Source organism: Protopterus annectens, chromosome 3.part1 (assembly GCF_019279795.1).
Source record: "Protopterus annectens isolate FY-2018-M chromosome 3.part1, PAN1.0, whole genome shotgun sequence".
Classification (NCBI taxonomy): Eukaryota; Metazoa; Chordata; order Ceratodontiformes; family Protopteridae; genus Protopterus; species Protopterus annectens.
In genome coordinates this window covers 1,264,621,490-1,264,642,658 of record NC_056732.1, presented here as the reverse complement: position 1 = coordinate 1,264,642,658, position 21,169 = coordinate 1,264,621,490, and the positions used below count along the sequence as shown (strand labels likewise).

Genomic DNA, 21,169 nt, shown 5'->3' with positions numbered 1-21,169 from the left:
AACTGGTAAAATTTTAGCTAAGGTTTTTTTACTTTAAAAACCCATCTAATCCAAAGCTAACTGGCAATTCAAAGCCCTCATAGCTAAGGTGGAAGAAGTATAGACTTTCTTTCCCCATCTATCCAAAGCTCTGGCCTCTTTATCTGGAAGAACAGGATTTTTTTTACAACAGAGGCCTTGACACCTTAGGTCCCTGACTAACAGTTTCTGGGTCTCCCTAGGACTCTTATAAAGATATTTATGAGCCTCAGGCACCCTGTAATACCTATCGGTTTAACAGGAGCAGGAGGCAAAGAATCAGGATTAAGTGAAGCCTCTGCAAACACATCTTCCACAACATCAGAACAGGTGGAATAGCCAAAGGCCTATGCTGGGGTAAAAGCAAAAATTCCCTAAGCCTTTTCCTGGAATCAGAAAAGTCCTGACCTTCCACTTAAAATGTTCCTCATGGAATGAAGAGTCTCTGAAAAGAAAAATCCTCTGGAGGAGAAGCAGAAGGAGGGAATCATCTGCATCCGAATCAGAATAAGGAGAGTACTCCTGCAAGTCTTCAGCTGAAGACTCTGAAACATCGAAGCTTGCTCAAAACTCCCAAACTCTGGTTCCACCCTAGGCCTCTTATCAGGAGGGCAAAGAACCTCTAATCAAAGTAATTAAATCTGATGCCATTTTAAGCATGTCCTTCTTGGGCACAGATCCTGAAGAACTAGGAGTGACCCCAGCAGAAGCTAAACCTGGCCTGCCTCTGGGAGAAGCCTTGGAAACAGAAGGAGAGGGCCTAACCACCTTAGGAAGGGAGGGGAGTACAGTAACTTGAGAAGCCCCTTCAGCCTGACCTGCCTCCTGAGAGGCCACATCCTGCAATAACAAAGTCTCCCCCTGAGACTCCAGAGAAGCCTCCGGTGGAACCACCGGTTCCACTGATGCCTCTAAAGAACCGGCGTCCGGAACGGGCGACGCTTCTTGCCTGGGTTTAGGTGGTTTGTCCTTGCGCTTCTTCGAAGAAGCGGGCATCGGAGCATCCAACGGCATATTGTAATTGCACCGCTTCCCAAAGACCAACCTGGCACAATCTAACCTTCGCTTAATAGTGCGCTTATTGAACCTAGCACAAAAGCGACACCCAACAACGTCGTGCTCAGGCCCTAAACAAGGAATACACAAAGTATGGTAGTCCCTATGCGGTATCTGCTTCCCACAAGAAATACAGTTATTCACTTTTTCTGACATCCGGTAAATCACTGAGGCAAGAAAAAACTAAAATATTCCCCAACGGGGTACTTAACCAACTTTGACTCGGTCTGAAACTCCGAATTGAAAAATTTCAGAGCCGAGCGGCACTTGCAGCGCTGCTTCTGCATCGAACCATGCGGCAAAAAGGACTGAGGATATGGCGTCGGTCATGCGCATTTGTACCCTGTCGTCCAGATGTCAGTCTTAGCGCCTTGACGAAGTCAGCCTAATACTTTGATATTCGGGCCGACCGAGGACAGCGGACTACCCAAGTGTAAGGACTGCAGCAATGTGAGATGAAGAACATCAAGAATATTACCAATATAGATAAATGAAAAAAAAAACACAGAAACCAAGCAGCAAATTTATCAATACAGATAAACGGGGAAAAAACTCTCAAGAAAGATGTTAACTGCAAATGTTTAGACAAATGGTATCACAAAAATACTCCAAGTGACGTAACAAAAATAATAAATGAATAATTATGTAATCACATTTAGAAGTTAATAATCAAAGCAGGAATATACATAGACTTACTTTTGTGAAGTCCTAGGCAGCACTGAGAGAAAAAAATAAACATGAACATATTTCAGAAAAGAAAAATTATAAGCATTTCAGAATGCCTTGCTGCAAAATAAAAAAAAGAGCTGTCTTAAGTTTTTATCAATACTAAACAAATTCTGGTGCTTTACAAACCAACTTAATGCATATACATCAAATCCTTCTATACTGCAAATGTTCCATTAAGAAAAGTCCAAGGCACTCCCCTTGTTTGTGTGCATTTTCTTTCAGAACTCATTTAATACCTGGAGTGTCATCATACACAAAAACAGCATACACAAATAACATGGTTCAAGAGGCTAAGTAACTGAAAGGTCACACACAAAATATAATGACTGACATGGGTTTTGGACCTGAACAAAATGCAAGAAGCCAAGCCGAAGTGCTAGATGAGGTGGTAGGGGGAGAGGAGCGTGACTGGCAAAAGCTGGCTCTCCACTCTCAGGATGGGAGGAAGGACTTCATTCACAAAGTACTTCCTGATGACGGTCAGAGGACTGAGCTCCATGCAGCAGATTTAGGCACACAAGGTAGGTATGAGATAGTACAGTACAGGTATGTGTAGTGCATATAAAGACTTTAACAGTGTTCACTGCACATAACAGCATGATTCTTGATGGGATGAGGAAATCTGGTAAATCAAAAATCCCAGCTCTTCACACAGAATGAATGTTGAGATTTTCTCAAGAAATGGTAAAAACAATGGAAGCACACTGAGCATTAGGGACTCAAGTTCAAACCACTCAAGGAAAGAATAAAAAAAGGAGAACCCAATCTACTACTGGTGAGGGCTCAGGAAGCAAGTTCCCCATAGAAGAAGATCTAGGGTACAATGACTACACATAAGGAAATTCAGTAATTCCTGCATATCCCATCCCAGCTCATAACAGAGTAAGCAAGTGAGGCACATTAAAAACAATCCTGCCTCCTTGTACTATGCAAATATGTAAATAAATACATAAAACTATAAATGAAATAAAACTGTGATAATATCCAGCAGTCATTAAAGTTTAACTATTTCACTGCTCAGTACAGAAATATAGTCCAAGTGAAATAGAGTTGTGCAGGAAGTAATTCACAAACGTTTTCATGCTTAAAACCAAACCAACTGAGTAGAAAGACTTGTTAGATTGTATGTTGACGAACATACACTATTATAAATGAAAAAACACAGTTTAAAAGATTTTTGAACAAAAAGATACATCTGAGAAAAAAAAAAACAAAATAGTAATCAAACCAAAAAATCTTTTCATATTGAGTTTTTCTAAACCTATCACACCGAAGAACAACTATGTGCAGAAAATGGAGGGAAATGAAGCTTACGTCTATGACAGTGCTAACACCCCTGGCATATCTCATTTACCATTGTTATACTCTAAAATGGAATTTGGGTAAACATTTTGATGTGATATTTTATTCTTGAATGTGGCTGCTTCCCACATCACCATACAACAGAAAGTCATGACACCTTATTTTTTGGAGCGTTGTGTATTTATTACAGATTTTATCCATGCAGCTTACACTCCATTTTTTAGTGGAGTTTTAAAATGCAGACTAACCCAAAAACAGGAAAAAGAACTTCTGACATCATATCTTCATCCTTCCTGCAGTACTAATTACCCTGCATCCGTCTAAGTGGCAGGTATTTTCTAAATTTATTATAGTCAAAAAAATAATCTGATACAAGCTGTGAGGACTGTAATAAACTTGGAAAATGTTAGCTTCTCCCTTTCTCTCTCACACCTCAAAAGAGAGATGAATAAAAAGTAAACTAGATGGATTAAAGCTAACTCAACATGTGTATGCTAAACGACAAAACTCAAAGAAGTTGTTCTACATGAAATAAAATGTGTGAGTGAATTGTAATGTCTTTCAGCTTTTCCCAGTTAGGGGTCGCCACAGCGGATCACTGGTCTGCTTATGATTGGCAGTGGATTTTTACTGTGTTGAGTTGCCAGCCCGGCGCCCAACTTTCAAAGAAGGCACACCCACTCACACACGTACACACCTACCTACATGTCTTTAGGTTCACGCGACCATGGGGAGGACATGCAGACTCCACACAGAAGGCACTCCAGCCGAGAATCGAACTGGAGAGTCTCTTGCTTTGAGGTGACAACGCTAACCGCTGCACCACCGCAACCTAACAAAATGTGTGAATGAATAAATATACCATTTTATTTAAAATGTGTGAATAAATAAATAAATGGTATACAACTATGTTTCAAGCTGTGAAAGTATATTACACTTTATAATGAAATTAAACCATGATCTATAAATGTTTGTGCATTATTTCAAAAATGAATACTCCTTGGAAGTTGTTCCACTAGGTCACAAAACGGTGATATGGGCAGTGCACTGTTGGGACTCCCAACCCCCTATAAGTACACGTTCATAGGTTCATACTAGGCTATCTGCCCTAGGGCATTTATAAGCCTAGCCAGAGTGTGTTTGGCTTTCGCCACCCATTTTAAATTAATTTTGCTATGCCCTTTTTCGAGGTTAGTATACTGTGCCTCTGTATAACAGTGACACAGAAGTGATACCCGGGGTAAACCTACCATCTCCCATCCACTCATCAAGATTCCTCTTGAAGAGAGTCAATGAGGGACTCTGCCTAACCTGGACTGGGATTTTATTCCAGAGTGAAGGGAGCCTCTGGGTTATGAATCTGTCCCTCCAGCATGTCCTATTTATTTCAGTGCTGAGGTTCAAGTCTCTTGAGCGCATAGCTCAATGGGATTTGGATTTTCTGAGGTGCAGCATGTCCATTAATTCCGGGTTGGACATGGCTTTATACGTCAGGCACAGATCGCCTCTGAGCAGGCGGTATGCCACTGAGTAGAGCTGGAGTTTCTTTAACCGGGCAGCATATGGCATCTGTTTGAGCCCTTTGATCCTCTTGGTGAGGTACTTTTGGGGTCTTTCAGTTGCTGCAGGTGTCTGGTAAGGTACATGCCAAAAGGGGCATTGTACTTATGGGCCTGATGAGGGATGAGTAAAGCACGATGACCTCCCCTGATCTAGATGTGAATCTCTTCATGATTAGGTGGGCTATATAAAATGTTTTTCTAACCACATTGGCCACGAAAAAATGTAAACTAAAGCCACAAAAATCCTGTCTGGGAACTTATAAATAGAGGGACTGATGCAATAAGTCAAGGAGCTGTTTTAGTGCCTGTTGAGAGTCATTTGCTAGACCACCCTGCTGTATGATATCCCTGGAGATGCAACTTGTCAAGGGCCATCCTGTTAATTTCATGAAACAAAACAAAAAAAAAAAAACAGTTATCCCACCCTACTGTCAAGGCTTACCTTGAATGATGCAAAAGCATTTTCCCACCCTACTGTCAAGGCTTACCTTGAATGATGCAAAAGCATTATCCCACCCTACTGTCAAGGCTTACCTTGAATGATGCAAAAGCATTACATTTAACATGGAAGTGAGTATGTTTCACAGTATAGCTAAATTGAATCTCTTCCAATGAGCTATCAAAGAAACCTTTAGGTGAAGGACACAAATAATCTATACACAAACCGGTGCATACTCTTTACTACTGAAGTGTTTCTTTTAGCCACGCAACTGTACAAAATTAAGAAACAATGGAAATACTGAAAGTAATTTTCACATTCCTTATTAGCTCTCTGAAGTGATAATCATCAGTCTCAGATGAAAGGGTAGAGCAACTGGATTTGCCAAGGAATTTTAAATGCGTAAGCATGAGTATATGAAGAGGGTCAGAAAACTGCCCAAGAACTTCCAACTTTGAATAATTCTGTAATTTACTCGTTTTGTGTGGAAGAATACTTAAATGTCCAGTGTTTATGGGATTGGTATAAACAAACACAGGGTACAGGATTGGATTCTTACCTTTCCTGGAAAAAAAAAAACTGGCTAGCCTTAAAATAACCTACAAGAGCAGCTAGCCTAGTACTTGCCTATGAGAGGATTTTTAACAGCTTACAATTAGCACATATCACAATCAATTATGGGAAAAACACCAACACTGTTTCTAGAAAAAAAGCAAAGTGACACAGTAGCCCTCAGCACTATTACTGTAACTAACTACATGCAGGACCATCCTCATTTATTATGTCTACGCTGCATCTTATTATGGGGACGCAAATGCATTGTCATCACAAGATGCGTTAAAAACAGCAATTCAGATGCATAACTACAAACAGTCAAGATTTAATGTCAGGCTTTTTTTCAGTATTTGCATGCTTTCACTTAAAGTAAAATTTTACAGGGACCCAATCCCATTCAGTTCACAGCCACTCGAGTATTTTAGTGCCCAGCCATGTTGTACTGATCCACACAGCAGCTGTGTGCATGGACTCAAAATCTATTAGCCTTGCTGCATTCTGAGATCCCAGTATCTTGGAGAAAGAGTGAGACACATTGCAAATACATGCATTTAGATGTGTGATGCACTCAAACTGCTGCTTCTGTGCAACTGCAGCTGATCAAACTAGTTTAGAACAGTGCAGAATCTATTAGACAAAATATTCTAATCAGAAAAGTCTACTACCCCTGTCGAACATGGCTAAATGTAGATCAGACAACTGTGAACCTCTTGTCGTTCAAGTTTACAGCCTGAAAGGGGCCAACTGCAATTAGTCACTTACTTTAACAGCAACTCTTTTAGAATCCAAAATGAATAACACTGCTGTAATGCTTGCTACTTTGAAGCAAACAATTCTAATCCTGCTACAAAGCAGTACAACAAAACGAATCACAGATATGGGAGTTGTGGTAGTTAGACAACAGAAATGAGACAATGAACAGCCCGACATTTTAAATAACAAATGCAAACTTTTTTTTGTTTTACCATTTCTTTCTGCTATAATTATGATCTCTTGTAAAGTGGGTTTTCCTATTCTAAAATGTGCAGTTTTTTTTTTTTTTTTTTTACTTTAGTTACATCAGTGGCCCTATATTTACCAGGTTTCTGTTTACTATATGCTTAGCAACTGTCCATTTACTTCCCAATTCCATGTCATCCAGTCCTACCTTCCGATTATGTATTATAGGGGAAACCCAGTTCTGTCACAGATGGCGCATGTTTTCTGTAGTCTGTAACAGACTTTATTACAAGGTAACCAGAATGCAGCACAAGCAGTTCGCATTAAAATAAATCAATGCATATTCAAGTGAAATGTAACCAAAGTAAGATGGAACAGGACAAGATTCTTATTAAAGGGCATAGAACTTGACAAACGGTGTAACAGCGGATGTAAAACTAATAAATAACCGTCTACTAATGGATTTTAAGGAGGAAGGACCTACTGTACAATCCGTCTGTATGTTATACCACAAGGAATTAAGTGCTGAAAAGAAAACATTTGGAATAAATTGGCACATCTGTGAAAAACATGGAACAGCTCTTTGATCAAGTAGCCCAGGCCGGAATGACCCTGACCCTGAGTAGCATCTTGCCCTCACCAAAAATGATAACAAGGTATACAGAAAAAATTATCAATTTCAACAATTGGCTAAGTTTCTGGTGTCATTCAAAGGGAATCCAGTGTCTGTCCCCCTGGGATGACATGCTCGACAAGCCACGCTGCTTCGCTAGAGACGGCTTGCACTGTCACCCTTAGGCTTTTCGAATACTGGCCAAGGCTCGTCACTCTCATAGTGCCTTTTTTACGCAAAGCTCAAAAGACAAACCCACTGCTGTAAATAGCACAAGTAACAAAAAAAAAAATGACGGTAATGCTACTCAATGCCAGAAGTCTAAACCTCAAAATGCAGGCACTTGAGGTACTCCTCGGTATGAAGAAAAATCGATATATGTGCAGTAACAGAAACCTGGTTTAAGTCTCCAGAGAGCACCCCAGCACTACCAGGCAACAACTCATAACATACATTTCGGCCACAGAACCCGGACCGAAATACAAAAGGCTGGGGCGTATCCATATTCATCAAGGATACCCACACCTCCAGGTTAGTGGCACAGCATGATGCTTCAGAGAACATCCACGTGCAACTAACAATGGGCAAAACTGCAATTCAAATTGTAGCTTGCTACAGATCACCTACCATGTCCCAGGACCCCCATTCTGCATTTCTGCAAACACTAGGAAACATATAGGTCCTACCAAACACCCTAATATTGGGTGATTTCAATTACCCAAACATTAACTGGAAGAACTACAAGTACTAAAACTCCCTTGCCCAACATTTCCTAGAATTTATAAACTCAAAACGCCCTGGAACAACTGGTCAACACTCCCACCAGAGGTGACAACATATTGTACCTGGTCATCACCAAAATGGGCGACCGGTGTTCCACACTGGAGGTCAACACTTGCTGGTTAGATCTGACCATAAACAAATCACTTTGGATATCCACATTCCGCCCCCACCCCCGGACAAGGAAACCACTGTGAAAAACTTTTCAAAAGCAAACTTCACATTACTTAAGACTGAGGTGGAAAGTTTCAAAGCCCCCATGCTAAAGGATAACGCTGTCCAAGCTGCAAAATCCTTTACTACTGCATTCTACAGGCAACTACAAGAATGCAAGGATTGCGCTATCCCAAGCAAAGCCAAAACTCACTCCTCCAAGAAAAGGAAACCAGTCTGGTGGACCCCTGCCATAAACAAGCTATACAATAGAAGGAAGAAACTAGTACAGAAAATAGTAAAATCCCAAGAAGGGAAGACATCCCTGATCAGTATCAACAAGAAACTATGATCCCTCATAAAATCATCAAAGGCGAGCTTCGAAAGAAAAATTGCCAAGGACTCCAAAGATAACCACAAGGCATCTTTAGCTATGTCAAGAATCTAAGTGGCAATGCTCAGAACTGCTCGGAGATGGTGCAGAGTGGCACAAAATACACTAAACCAACAGATATCGCCAACATCTTGGCAGACAGGTTCAGTGCAAACTTCACCCCCAAAAGGGCCTATAACCATACCAGAAGAATGTAGAGCCCCTGAAATTACAGACATTCAGGTTAAAACAGTCCTCTTCAAAGCCAAAAACACAGGATCAATGGGAACGGATGGTGTCCCAGGCTGCGTCCTACACTAGCTCAGAGACGAACTAACCCCTCACCTAAACACACAGTTCAAACTCTGCCTCTCCACAGGCTACATACCCCATAGAGTGGCACACAGCAATGGTTATTCCACTCCACAAAGGTGAAGCCACAACAGACCCCGGGAACTATCGCCCTATAAGCCTGACTAGCTTGGTCTGCAAGGCTATGGAGCGCATCATCATGGAACTCGTTAAGTGACATTGGGAACCTGCAAACACTGGACCCTACCGAGTTCGGCTTTGTTAAGGGCAGATCATGCCTTCTAAACCTGGTGGACTTCTTTGAGACAGTTACCAAGGCTACAGACGAGGGAAAGGTGGTACACACAGCCTACCTAGACCTTGCAAAGGCCTTCGACACCATTCCCCATTCTAGTATTATAGACAAGCTCACCAGCCTGAACATAAACCCCTACGTCACAAGATAGGTTGCCAACTAGCTCACGGATAGAACCCACCACATGATGAGAGTTTCGGGAGCTAGGTCCGACTCTAAACCGGTTACAAGTGGCATTCCCCAAGGCTCAGTCCTAGGACCCTTCCTGTTCGGCAAATACTTCTCAGAGGTACAGGCAAGCACAGGAGGACTATGGCTGATCAAGTTCGCAGATAACTGCAAACTAGGGGCTATAATTGACTCTCTGGCTGACACAGACATCCTCCAAAAGGGTCTCACTGAGACTGATACCTGGTGTCAAAATCATGGCGTCAAGCTAAATGCCAAAAAGTGCATAGTTATCCCCTTTGGAAAAAACAAATTACCCACAAACTACCACATAGATAGTAGTCCCCTAAATACAGAAAACGTAATAAGGGATCTGGGGACCCAAGTAGATAGTAATCTCTCCTTTGGTAATCACATTGCCAAAGTGGTTAGAAAATCCTTCTGTATGGCCCACCTAATCACAAAAGGGTTCGCATCCAGATAAAAAGAGGTCATTGTGCCCCTCTACTCATCACTCATCAAACCCATCATAGAGTACAACGCCCCATTTGGGATGTACCTTACAAGACACCTGCAACAACTGGAAAGACCACAGAAGTACCTCAGCAAGAGGATCACTGGCCTCAAAAAGATGCCCTGTGCAGCCCGACTGAAGAAATTCCAGCTGTATTCGGCTTTGTATGTCAGGCAGAGATCACCTCTGAGTAGGCGGTATGCAACCATGTCCAACCCAGAATTGATGGACATGCTCCACCTAAAGAAAACCATATCCCCTCGAACCACACGCTCTAGGGATCTAAACCTCACCACAACAATAAATAGAATGTGCTGGAGGGATAGATTCCTGTCCTAGAGACTTCCCATGCTTTGGAACAAGATTCCAATCTACATTAGGCAGAGCTCCTCGCTAACACTTCAAGAGAGACCTTGACGAGTGGATGGGAAACAAAGTTTACCCTGGGGATCACTTCAGTGGCTCTGCTGGACAGAGGTACAGGGAACTAATCTAAGGGGGTGGCGAAAGCCAACACATTCTGGCTAGGCTTATAAATACCTTCGGGTAGATAGCCTAGTACTTACCCAAGAACCTATGTAGATTCAATAACGTGATCATTTATAGTAGACAGCCGTTTACAACAGTGTGATACAGAATGTGTTACACTGATGTGTCTAACCGCTTTTAAAAATTTATTAAATTCCACAAACCAGCACTTCACTTTGCCTTCTGTCCAAATCTCTCAGTTGTTCCTGATTTTGCCTCATAGGTTTATCCTGTCACTTGTAAACATTTTGAACTACTCGTAAGTCAGGGATAATTTCAGTCAGTGAACAAGGACAGACAAAGTTTCACACTTGTGCAGTAAATGTATTTTTTTTTAACACCTTAATATCAGTTAAGACAGACATACTTTAACAAAAAACATGTTTTTCATTTACATATATTATACATCACATATCTTATTTGTATTTGCTGTCAATCCAACATTACATCCCTTAAACCTCAATCCTCCTCCTGCAGGTTATTTTGCATTTACTGCTCCTACAATTTCCATTCATGTTGTTGTTGTGTCTTTCGGCTTTTCCCAGTTAGGTGTCGCCACAGCGAAACTCCGGTCCGCTAATGATTGGCAGTAGATTTTTATGTGCCGAGTTGCCGGCTCTGACGCACAACCTTCAACGAAGGTACACCCATTCACGCAGGTCTCCACACAGAAGACGCTCTAGCTGAGAATCGAACAAAACAACGTCTTACTGTGAGGCGACAACGCTACCGCAGCACCACCACCAATTTGCTCTTTTCCTTTTATAAAAATCCCTCCTCCTGTTCTTTTCCCTCTTTTTATAATGTTCAATATTTCAAAAACAGTTAATTTAGATTTTGATATTGATAAAAAGTCCAGAAGCACAATAGCAAAAAAACGGCAATGCAGATGATTTCTAAAATTCGTTTTCAAGTTTATTAAAACATTTGGTAAGCGCTTTCGGCTGTGTAAGCTCAGCCTTCATCAGAAAGTAAACCACAATAGTATTCACTTATATATTATATGCTTAATTAACCAATTAATACATTTTCCAATTAATTAAGTCTTATTGCAGTTGTAAAATCTCTTTTAACATAAAATATGCTTAATACATTTGATATAATATATAACTACAATGACAATTTTAAAACATTACAACACTAATGCTTTTAATTTATGACATAAGTTAAATACTAACTAATGCTAAAACATGAAATTTAAAACTAACCTTATACAAATATTAATACATTGCATGATATATTTAACTATTTAAAGCCCTCAATTTTAATATACTAGAAATAGATATAGAATCATTAATTCCAGGAGTGTGTGTGGCATTAAGAAAAACTTGCCACCAATATTCCTTAGATTCTAGTATTATTTTCCAGGGGCCTTTTCTAGGGGATGCAGCCACCTGTTCAAGTACTACAAATTTAAATTTATGAGTAGGATACTGAACAATATGTCTATAAAGTGCATTATTTTCTGATTGTCTATTGATGTCATATACATGCTCATATATACTTTGTCTTAATTTTCGCTCCATTTCTCCTATATAATAGGCTGAGCATTCTGTACACAAAGCTGCATAAACAATCCCAAGTGTTGCAATTGTATTCCCCTTTTATTATTATATTATTACCATTTATGTGCACTTGATCAGTTTCTAATATATATGTACAATATTTACACATATTACATTTTCTCATATAAGCATTACTAATGTGTGTTTTTGGATTTCTTTGGCACCAATCCTTTACATTTTTGTCTCTTTTATATATAATGGATGGTTTGATGCCTAATAAATTCATCAGTTGCTCATCTCCTTTAATAAAAGTCCAATTTTTATTAACCAAATTTTTAACATGTTCCGAATATTGCGTATAAGTGGTGATAAATGCAACATTGGTATTATTAGATATACCTATTGTTGCATTATCCTCCACATTAATGTTATTAGATATAATTTCTTGCTGCAGTTCATGAGGTTCCATGAGCTCAATTGATCTTAGCAAAGGCTTATAAAAACCATTTTCTCTTTTTACTACTACTTCTCTAACTATGCCATCAACAAACCAACTTGGATATTGTCTATTTAAAAACATATTAGCTATGTATTGACACTCAATGAATTCATCATGCACTGAAACCATGCGGGCAGCACGTACTAATTGCCCTTTTAGCACTGCCTTTTTTACATGTTGTGGATGGTGACTTTCAAAGTGTAGGAATTTATTGGAATAAGTCTTTTTTCGATAAATGGTAGCTTTTAGTTTATTGTGATCAAATTCTTTCTGTAAACAAACATCCAAATAAGCTATCATATCCTTACTATATTGGTGTGTGAATTCTAAAAATTCAGTAGTGCCATTTATATATGTTAAGAATTCTTCAATGGATTGCACCGAGCCTTCCCATATAAAGAATAAATCATCCAGGAATCGACTATACATCTTAACATGTTTCATAAACAATGAAGGAAATAAAAATCTATGTTCCCATGCAGCCATAACTACATTTGCATATAATGTACCAACTGGTGAGCCCATCGCAACCCCCTTGATTTGTTTAAAATACTGCCCATCATGATAGATATAATTATTAGACAAAACTAGATCTAACAAATCTGTTAATGTATTTAACTCATTTTGTATGATGGGTAAAGTTTCAAAGAGTAAACCAAGATATACCTAATTGTTGCGGAATACAAGTGAAAAGATCTTTTACATCCACTGTAAGAAATATAAGCTCTTCTAGATTATCAATAGTAACATCATTGACCTTAGTAAGAAAATGCCAGGAATCTCGAGAGATATGCTCGAGTTCATTTAATTTGTGCTTCAACGTTTTGTCAATAAACTTTGCAATGTAATAAGTTTTTGAAACACCGGCATCCACTATTGGACGAATCGGTGGATCTTGCAAATTTTTATGCAACTTTAGTTGTCCAAACATAATTGGAATCCTGGGATTTTCCATGGTCATATATGAAAATGCCTCCCTAGTTATTTGGCCTTGCCACAGCATGTCTTCAAGAATATAGTCGATCCTAGAATAAGAAATGTTAATTTCATTTAGGGAAGCTTCAATATAAGCATCACCATACAAAATTTGTAATAACTTTTGATTGTAGTCAAATACATTCATGATAATCAAACCGCCACCTTTATCAGGCTGCATAATGCGAACATCATTATTAGTTTTTATATCATTTAACATTTTCCATTCTACATCTGAAAAGTTATTTTTACTATTCCAATAATCAAGTCCTCTTTTTTATTTTTCAAATGATGTCTAAAATCTATTTCACATAACTCCTCAAATAATTTTATTTTTGGATGGAGTGGAGGATTTATTACACTAGGAATTTGCATAAACTTATTAGCCATACTTGGCGTTTGCTGATGTATAACCGCCAAGTTTAATTTTCTAGTGAAAAGCTTTAGCTCAGTTATCAAGTTAGTAACATTTGCCCTTTTCATAGGAACATAAGTCATCCCTTTACTAAAAACATTGGCATGCTCAGTAGTTAAATCAACTTGACTATAATTATAAATATGATAGTCGCCAGTTACAATGGTGATGAGTTTAAATTTACTCTCACCTTCTGTGTGATTACAATTATTAAAAATAATTTTAAGATCAAGTTCATTTATTTTAGTATTTAATTCTTCCATGTGTTTCCCATTATGTTTAATTAACAATTGGAGTAATTCACAGCCCTGCCGATCAAATAATGCTAGGAGATCTTTGTGAAGTGCAGTGTTCTCCTTTAACCCAGTAGGGTATTTCCAATATCGGAGACCTTTAGGCACCTGTTGTCTTTTTATACATTCAGTAAAATATATGTTTTCATGCAATAATTTCCGATATTGCCATACCTTGTCATGGAATTCATCTAGCATGGTAGAAAATGTAGGAATGGCTGGAGACACTTCTCGACAATTAGTTTGTATTTTGTTGAGCCACTGCTGCAACGGAATGATAGAATTATTTACACCAAGAGTATCGTTTTGTGCCTCATATTGTTCTTCTCTTTGTAATTGGCCCGGAGGTATGCTGTCCATGCTCTCGAGACTATCCAAACGATTGTGTCCAAAAACCAATGATTTGGCATTTGTATTATTGCCAGACAGTTGCTCAATTAACTGTGTTAAAGTTGTAACCGACTGTTGTAGAGTATCAAATTCAGCCCGAGTTACCAAAGCTGCTGCCTCTTGCGTGCTACCAGAAGCCATACCAAGCTATATAATCCACAAAGAACGAAACAAACTGATAAAAAGTCCAGAAGCACAATAGCAAAAAAACGGCAATGCAGATGATTTCTAAAATTCGTTTTCAAGTTTATTAAAACATTTGGTAAGCGCTTTCGGCTGTGTAAGCTCAGCCTTCATCAGACAAAGTAAACCACAATAGTATTCACTTATATATTATATGCTTAATTAACCAATTAATACATTTTCCAATTAATTAAGTCTTATTGCAGTTGTAAAATCTCTTTTAACATAAAATATGCTTAATACATGTGATATAATATATAACTACAATGACAATTTTAAAACATTACAACACTAACTAATGCTTTGCTGAGCTTACACAGCCGAAAGCGCTTACCAAATGTTTTAATAAACTTGAAAACGAATTTTAGAAATCATCTGCATTGCCGTTTTTTGATATTGTGCTTCTGGACTTTTTATCAGTTTGTTTCGTTCTTTGTGGATTATATAGATTTTGATATTCAATTTTCTAGTAATTGTTTTTTTTGGCAGTCAACAGAATTAAATTTAATGAGGCCTTGCTATGTCTAGACAATTCAGATCCTGTGTCTCAGCTCAAAAAATCATGTCCTTAGCTACAGCCATATGCTGCACCCAATATTTCTGACAAGAGTACTTTGTAAGGAATATTTAAAATTTGTCAACAAACTACAGTCCCAAAACATGTGTTCCCAGTTACCTCCTTTTTCCCCCATCACACCTCCAACATTTGCTATCTACCCGAGGAAAAATTCTGTGAAGTCTGATTGGGTTATAAAAAAAATCACCTATGCAAACACTTCCAAGCAAAGATCCTAAACCTTCTGGACTTTGTTGCATAGTTGGGAGCCATACAAGAGAAATCTTGAGTGGATGGGAAATGGAAAACTCACCCCGAGGATCACTCCAGTGGCTCTACTCGACAGAGGCACTGGGAACTAAGGTCAGGTGGCATGATGTCAGGGTAATCCTATGGGCTAGGCTTGTAAAGGCTCCAAGGCCATTAACCTAGTACACACCTATGAACCTATATCATCCCATTGTTCTCATGTAGATTCTAACCTCATCCGATTGATTCTTACAGTTACCATGCAATACCTTATATGCCCTACGAATTATCCCTTTTTACCAGCAGCTCTCATCATAGATTCAAATAAAACCCCCCACCAAAGCAGCTATTTCACTTAAGATTTCTTTAGCTCTTTCTCTTTGCCTATATTCCAATATCAGTCCCTGGTAGGGAAGGCAGTCTCAAGCCTGTAGTCCAAACATCTTCTTGGCCTCATCCCACTCTATTACCGCTTCCTCTCTAATTATTTGTTCCTAATACCTGTTAATTTGCAAGATTTCTCCAGTAAATTCCAGCTCCCTCTTGCCTATTTTCTCTACCCCTACTTGCACTTATCCCTATCGGCAAAAATATCGTTTAGTCATTCTCGTGTTGGTCAAGTTCTTCGAATACTTGCTACTACTTTATGAATATAACAATCTATATGGTTATTATTCTCCTTAAGAAAATCCCACCCTCTACTACCTGAACTTCCTCCATTCGTCATACAACCTGCTTGCGTTACGTATATAAGCCTTAACTGTGAAGCTATAAAATATCCCTTCAAATCAGGTAATTCTTAACCATCTCGTTCTACTGTAAGGATCAACTTATCCCACTTGACTCTTGCCCTCTTCCCCTCCCAGATAAATTCCTTCAACTGCTTACTAATTATTGCCTACAATTTCCCTGCTGGTTGATAAAAATATGCCTGACCTGTACATAACATTAAAGGGACTGTACATTTTCACTGCTTGTACCTTACTGTCCATATCCCTAAACAGGAGTTTCCAAGTTTTTGTATTATCTTTTTAGTCACGTCCTACATATCCTTAGCGGTCATAACACAGGTCTTTTAATCCATACCCCTAAATGCTTCATCTTATCGTGTCAACATGAATATGGGTATTGCAAACCAATTATTTTGTGGGTATATAGTTTACAGCTACACTTTTTGTTTTATCTTCATTAATTTTACATCCAAAAAAAAAAGAGATGAAAGTGTCTAAAAAATTTTCCACAACTCGAGATATTATTTTGTACTAGATAAATCTGGAAAAGGATACCTGAAAATAAAGCCAGCCTTTCTTGACTACCATACCAATTATATCCCTGCATTTCCAAGTTTCTTATTTTCTTTGCCAAAGGATCTAAATATAAAGCAAATAAATGAGGAAAAAGGACATCCCTGCTTGGTTCTCTGGTTTAAAAGCAACTTATTTTAATTATTTTTTATTCCACATTTTTTGATCGGGATAGTCCGGCTGGAAACATGTCCTTTTTCAGCGGAGGCCCGGGGAGAAAAGCTCCAACATACATACAGAAAAGATAACATACTTACTAAAAAATAGATTCATTATACATCTTAAGGACAATTACAGAATTAGTTTCAGAATAGCAAGTTATACAATCTTGCTTAATTAAGATTACGTATTGATGTGGACTAACGAATTAAGTCACGACTTGGGTTGCAAGTAAGAAATGTTAGAGACAATTACAGAGAAGGAGCTAGTCAGGATTTTAAACAGGGATATAACCAATGTGTTTTAAAATACTGCTTGAGATTCTTTTTAAATTGAGCTAGAGATGGTTCAAAACTAAGATCAGTGGGGAGAGAGTTCCAGATTTTACCAACAGAGTTGGCAAACAGAGTTTCCAGCTGAGTTGTTGGAAATTAATGTTTGAACCAGCAGTTTGTCAGACAAGCGAAGTGGCCTGGGGATACTACAGAGGTAGATGACATTTTTAAAGTGCAGCCGTGTTTTTGGGTTGATTGAGAACTCTGTGTACCACTAAAAGCTGGTTGTACCGGAGTAGGCTATGTAGTTCAAGCCACCAAAGATGTTTTAGGATATGCCAGTGGCAAATATTGCTATGTGATTATAGCAGGTAGACAGCCTACTAACATCCGATTTGTTCAGATTAGTGAGTAAAGTAGAGGCATAAAGTAGGGCAGAGAGTAGGTGAGAGCAGTTCTAGCAGATGGGGTTAGGAAAGGCTTAATCTTATATAGTGAGCCAAGATTTTTATTAATGGTTTGATTGACATGCAAATCAAATTTGAGGTTATTGTCTAGGATTACACTTTGGGAGTTTTGTATACCCTCTGGGGAGATGATGGGACTGTTATTAGATTGTATGGTGAACATCTGCAGTGGTGCAGTGGTAGCACTGTTGCCTCACAGCAAGAGGTTCTCCCGTTCGATTCTCGACTGGAGTGTGGGGAGTGCCTTCTGTGTGGAGTCTGCATGTCCTCCCTGTGGTTGGGTGGGCGTTCGAAAGACATGCGTAAATGGGCGTGCCTTCGTTGAAGGTTGAATGTCGAGCTGGCACCTTGGCGTTAGTCAAAATCTACTGCCAATCATTAGCGGACCGTAGTTCCGCTGTGGCGACCCCTAACCAGGAAAAGCTGAAAGACAACAACAACATTAGATTGTATGGTGAAGGATAATGAGGGGGATCTGTGAGTGGGGGTGAAGAGTAGCAGTTAAGTTTTGTTGGGATTTAGAATCAAACATCGATCAGTGAGCCAATTTTCAACTGAGTTGAAAGTATTCTGGGATAATGTTAAAAGAATTGATGAGGTAGTGGCAGAACAGATTAGCATGGAGTCGTCTGCATATTGAATGCAGGTTGCATCTGGTACGACAGTATGGAGGTCATTAATAAAGATAGAAAAAAAGAGGGGTCCTAATATAGAGCCCTGAGGGACTCCTAAGGTGTTGGGCAGAAGGCTAAATAGCTTGTCCTGCCATAGGACAGCCTGTTGTCTACCACCCAGATAAGACTGGAACCATAGGACAGCATGGTTATCTAAGGAAATTATTTTCAGTGTGTGTGTGGACAAGTAATTGGTGGTCGACCATGTTGAAGGTCTTGGAGAGGTCAAGGAAGAGGGCTGAAGAAAGTTTATTGTTATTATGATTCTGGTTTATAACAGAGAAAGATAGAAGGGCAGTGGTGGTACTGTGGTAGGGCCTGAATCCATGCTGAAAGTTGGCCAGCAAATTATTCTGAATGAGACAGTGAAGAAGTTGTTTATGGATACACTTCTCCATAATTTTAGACAGAGGGGAAAGAATAGCTATGGGTCTAAAGTTAGTTGCCCCCTTTATGAAGTGGTATAACATGGGATATTTTCCAGATGGAGGGGATGGTAGCTTCTGCTATGGTTTTGTTGATTAAGATGTAGATGGGGTATGCTATGGCATCTGCTGCTTTTTGCAGATACTCAGCAGGGAAAAGCTCGGCCAAAAGGGTAGCTGGTTTTAGTTTTTTTAAGTAGGGCTCAGACAAGTGAAGTAGAAACTAGTTGGAAGCCAAAGGAGACTTGGGTGGAAGATGTAGCAACACTGAGTTAAAGCAGCTGGGGGTTAGTTTGCTAGCTCGGGACTGGATGATCTCTAAAGAAACTATTGAAATTGTTGGCAACATCTTCAGAGGATTTACGGGTAGAGGCTGAGGGAGTTGGAATTGTGGTTTGTCCTGGGTGCTGAAGTTTATGCCCGACCAAAACTTTTGAGGGTTGTTCTGATTCTTCTGTTGAAGATGGCAATAAAAAGTTTTTGTTGTCTAGTAAAATAGATTTAGTCTCATTCCTTAGCTGCTATTTAATTTGATCTAGAGGCACTTTTGTGGTACGCCAAATGGCCCAAGCCTTGTTTCTGAGTACGATTTTTTATTTAGTTTCTTTAGAGAGCCACGGTGCAACTCTTTTTTTGGTTCTAATGGAGCATACTGGGGCATGAGAATTAAGGATGGCAAGGAACTTGGAGTTAAAAACAGGCTACTGCCTCATCCAGTGGCAGATGTTTTTGAGCAGACCAATTACACTGTTCGTTTTGAAAGTTAGTGGGATTAAAATTATTATTATTTCTAACCGTTTTGTAGGTGGGTTGGAGGGGATTGCTAGCTTTGCGTTTAATTACACAAGGCAGTGATCACTTGGGTCATTGGGGAGGATTCCTGACTTGTACGCAAGGGAATCACTACTGATAAGTATTCAATCTAGTATACTTTCTTTGCGGTTGGGTTTCCCGGCCATGGTGGGGGAGGATATGATCTGTGTAAACCCATGTAGTTTACTTGGGTGGAAGGAGATTCTGAGGAACATGTGTTCCGGTCAATATTGAAGTCTCCTAAAACAATGGTTTCTTGGGTAGTTACTTGATGGCCAAGACAGGATATCATCTAGGGTGCTTATATTGTTACCTGGTGGAATATTGGCACAAACAATATGTATACATTTATTTTTATTGATATGAAGTTTGGCAGACAGAATTTTAACATTGTTAACTTGGCGTGATTGTGACTAGTTGAAGGCAATGTTTAGAGCAGCTTTAAAAAGAGTACATCTACCCCCCCCCCCCTTTCCTCTTGGTACGGTCTAACTGAAGAATGTTATACCCGGGTAAAATTCCCTCATTGTCTTTAATTGGTGGTTTTAGCCAGGTTTCTGTTAGACAAGGTATGTCAGGGGAATGAACTGCTAAGAGGGCATGCAAGTTATTGTACCTTGTTGTTTATGCTTCTGATACTTAGTTGACAATACTCAAAGAGGAACCCAAATGCTTTCACTGGCCTACTCAAAATCAGAACTTAACTCTGTCAAATGCTTTTGTGCATTATAATTTTTCTATTAATGTCAAATGTTTGCCTCCCTCCACAAAGTCACACTGATTCATATCTATCAATTTTGGCAACACCCTTGCCATTCTGATTACTAATACAAACACATTATAATCATAATTGAAATTTGAAATGGGTCTGTATGAAGCTGGTGTGATGATGGGTCTTTACTGCCTTTAGGTAATACAGCCTTTCTTCCAAGATGTTGGTGCTTCCCCTTCTTTTAAAATGTTTCTTCCCTCCTAGCTTCCAAATTTCCACAGCAACAACATCTGTTCCTTGCGACTTCCCTGATGACCGATTATACATCACTGTTTTTATCTCATCCCTTCCTATCTTATCTGTTAGTTGTCGCGCCTCATCTTCTTCTAACCTTTGCATGATTAAGTCTTCCATAAATACTTCAATTATGCTTGTTCTTAATTTCCACATTTCTCCGTTCCATGCACATTTTCTTAAAACAACCAAAATCTCTCAAACTTATACAGGATATCTCTGGTTATTCTTACTGTTATAGGCTCCCTAAATTTGGCAACAACCTTTTCTAATTTCTTCTGCTCAAGTCATTCGGCTAAAAGTTTTTATTCTCTAAATAGTGCTTAACAGCAATCTTTCAAAACTCATGCATATTATCAAGACATTCATTATTTTCTCTTTAGCACTCTGCATTTGTGCCTGTTCTTGTTCATAGGTAGATACTAGGCTATCTGCCCTAGGGCATTTATAAGCCTAGCCAGAGTGTATTTGGCTTCCTCCTCCCTATTAGATTAGCCTACTGTGCCTCTGTAAAGTAGGTCACAGAAGGTACCCTTTTAAGATTAGTGTGCTGTGCCTCTGTCTAGCATGGACACAGAAGAGATCCCAGGGGTGAATTTGCGATTTCCCATCCACGCGTCCAGATTTCGCTTGAAGAGGGTCAGC

General features: G+C 39.2%; 1 protein-coding gene across 3 annotated transcripts in view; it reads right to left on the bottom strand.

The window, feature by feature from the left end:
- The window catches only part of EEF1D (eukaryotic translation elongation factor 1 delta), a 639,646-nt gene that overhangs the window by 580,526 nt on the left and 37,951 nt on the right, over nt 1-21,169 (bottom strand). For all 3 annotated transcript variants that reach the window (XM_044067328.1, XM_044067326.1, XM_044067327.1), the window contains exon 2: nt 1,771-1,792. The gene's annotated coding sequence lies outside the window, so the exon portion shown is untranslated. The remainder of the gene's footprint in view (nt 1-1,770; nt 1,793-21,169) is intronic.